At 46.9% G+C, this 3,128-nt stretch overlaps 1 long non-coding RNA gene across 1 annotated transcript; it reads left to right on the forward strand.

The window, feature by feature from the left end:
* The first annotated feature begins 1,109 nt into the window (after nt 1–1,109).
* LOC131277304 (uncharacterized) lies at nt 1,110–1,807 on the forward strand. The gene is made up of 2 exons (XR_009184497.2): nt 1,110–1,230; nt 1,426–1,807. It is a non-coding gene; the product is annotated as an uncharacterized lncRNA (long non-coding RNA).
* The last annotated feature ends 1,321 nt before the right edge of the window (nt 1,808–3,128 follow it).

The raw sequence follows: 3,128 nt of genomic DNA on the forward strand, positions 1-3,128 counted from the left end.
TGTTTGTGAAACTTATCCCTACATATTTTATAATTCTAATGTTATTTTAAATTGCACTTTTTTCTTTCAATTTCCAAATACATAAAATACAATAATTTGTGTGTATTGGTCTTCCATCCTGAGCCTTCCTAAAATCAACTATTAATACTAGGTCCTATTTTTTAGATTAGTAGAAGTTTCCACATAGACTGTATGGAGGTCTGTGAATAAAGACAGTTTTGTCTCTCCCTTTCCAATCTGTCCTTTTTTCTCTTTCACTGAAAGAGTAAAATATGAAACAACACCCCCCACGCACTTATGCCCCCATTGCACACACCCCCACTAAGTAGTTAGGGTATAGTTTTCTGCACATGAACACTCAGCACGTCCTCTGGCGTGTGGGACCTCACTCTCCTACATGGTTAAAACTCAAATGGATTCTACCCTCGCTGAGATGAACGTGAACCTCGACTGGACACAGCTACGGATCCCCTATGAAGCATGTATATTCTCTGAGTTCTGACAGCTTGGAAGCAGTGATTTCAACATGGAAAACAGAAAACCGAGGAGAGCTATGTGGACATTGGCAGTGGAACTGGATGGGAAAGGTCTCTATAGCTGAGATGTGAAGGGTCTTGAGAATAAGAGAAATTTGTAGGAGGTAAGTGGGATGATTGACATCCACAGGGACTTAAGTCCAGCCGCATTTCAATGAGGGATTTTAGGTAAGACACAAGCAAACCAGGTCATGGTGACAGGTGAGAGAATGGAATGAACCACTGACTGGGGATGGCATGTGGAAAGTCTTGGAGGAGACGCCCTCTCCCTGCCATGTGCGCCTCCAGCATTGAAGACCGGAGGTGAGGGGGGCTGCTGGGAGGTTTGGAAGGCTCTAGAGGGGAGCCAACAAATGCCCCTTTCTCCAACCAACGCATCTTGGTCTTCCATGTCGCCCCCCCGCCCCCCGCCACTCCGTGGAGGTGTCAGATGGTGCTCTGTGATGTCTCAGTCCCCCAGGGCTCCCATTGGCTGGGGAGAACCTTGACCAATCAAATTGAAGGGCGAGGCTCCCCATTGTCCTGGCGGGATATATATAGGGAAGTCAGGAGCCCTGAGATAGGCACCTGGAGTACCCTGCAGTACGTGAGAATGGCGAGAGAGACCAGCAAACTAGAAGAAGCCCCCAAACCCAAAACCAATAGGAAGGCCCGCCGCCGTAGAGCCAGGCGCAGAGGCAGCGTGAACGCTGATGTGAGATGACCCCACCCAAGAGCCTCCTCTTCTTCCCCATTGCCCCCCAGGCCCAGGACTCCCTCCCTCTCCTTGCCTGCCACAATTCCCTCCTCTCCCCTCACCCATTCTCCTGAAGCCCCGTTCCCCTTCCATCCAACCCCTAACTCTTTCCCTGAACCTGTGCCCTCTCTGCTCTCCCTGCTGTCCCTCCAGGTGCTGAAAAAAATCATGGGATTGTGAAGACCTAGTCAGAGAAGTTCAGTGAAAAGAGCCACCTTTCCAAACACATCAACAATGCATAAGAACACTCAAGCGTCAGCACTACTTACCCATTACCAAACACCAAGCAAGAACGTGGATGAGAATGTGCAAGAGAAGGCCCAAGAGACCCTGGAGCTGCCCTCTCCTTCAGGGACCAACCTGAGCAGGGAGTCACTTCCCGACTCGCCAGGCACCTTGAACCTGCCTGCTGAGGGCCCCGATGTTAGCCTCCTCAGAAAGGGCCAGGCTGAACCAGGCACAGGGCCTGACTCGGATACACCCAGAGTGGACTGAGAGGGACCATTCAAGTAAAATGAATACATTGTGAAAAGGAGATGTGTGTCTGCGAGTTCTCTGATGGTGGGGTGGGAGGAAGAGGCAGGTGCGAGCAGGGAGGAGGCAGGGTCACACAGGGATGGCGGTCAGAGCGACAGGTCCACAGTGAGCCAGACATTAGGTAGAAGGCCTGGGACAGAACTGAGCATGAAGACAAATCTTCTCCTTAACACTAGCCCATGGGCAAAGGGTGTGTTTGCAGGGGGTGAGGGTGGGGGTGACATCAGGTTCCAAACCCTAGATGGGGTGGGGTGTGGGGAGGGCAAAAAGTGCAGACATATATCACCTCCAGGCCCCCGACCTCATGGTGGTGCTTGCTGTGCACCCTAGGCTGTAAGCAACTAAAGGCCATCACAAGGACCAGACATTTCACCCTACTCAATTCATCAACAGATTCCCTAAGGACTGAAAAAATGATGTTAGAATGCACGAAATTAAACAATGATTAGGCCACTTTCTTCTAAGGAAACAGGCTGGAGTAGTTTTTACCAAAGATGGGGCAGTGGGTGTGATATTTGCCCAGAGCAGGCAATAAAGGGATCATTGTCTGCAGGGAATTTTTAAATTTATGTTTAGAGATAATTGTAGAGTCACATGCAGTTGTAAAAATAATATAGTGTGTTCCCATAGCTAGCTTCACGGAAAATCTTGCAGCACTATAGTACAATATCACAAACAGGATTTTGACGTAGCTCAGTCAGGATATAGAACATAGCCATCACCACAGCGATCAATTGGGTTGCCTTTTTATAGCCACGCCCTCTATCTTGCTGCCCCCACCCCATCCTTAACCCTTAACCACTCATGTATTCTCCATTTTCATAATTTTTTTCATTTCAAGAATGATATGTAATGTAATCACACAATATATATATGATTTTGGGATTGGCTTTTTCACTCAATATAATTCTTGGCAGATTAATCCAGGTAGTTCTGTATATCAACAGTACATTTTTAATATTTGAGTGGGATTCCATGGTGTGATTGTACCATTTGTTTAACCATAGCCCCATTGAAGAACATCGGGGCTATTTCCAGTGTTTGGCTATTATGAATAAAGCTGTCATGAACACTCTTGTACAGATTTTGTGTGAACAGAAGTTTTCGCTTCTCTGGGACAAATGTCCACGACCGATGGGTTGTATGGCAGTTTCATGTTTAGTTATAGGAAAAACTGCCAAACTTTTCCAGAGTGTCTATATCATTTATATTACCACCAGCAATGTATGACTGATCATGTTTCTCCACATTCTTGCCAGTATTTGGTGTTAATATTTCTTATTTTAGTGATTCAAATAGGTGTGGAGTGATAACTAGAG

The sequence above is a fragment of the Dasypus novemcinctus genome, chromosome X (assembly GCF_030445035.2).
Source record: "Dasypus novemcinctus isolate mDasNov1 chromosome X, mDasNov1.1.hap2, whole genome shotgun sequence".
In the NCBI taxonomy this organism is placed as follows: domain Eukaryota; kingdom Metazoa; phylum Chordata; class Mammalia; order Cingulata; family Dasypodidae; genus Dasypus; species Dasypus novemcinctus.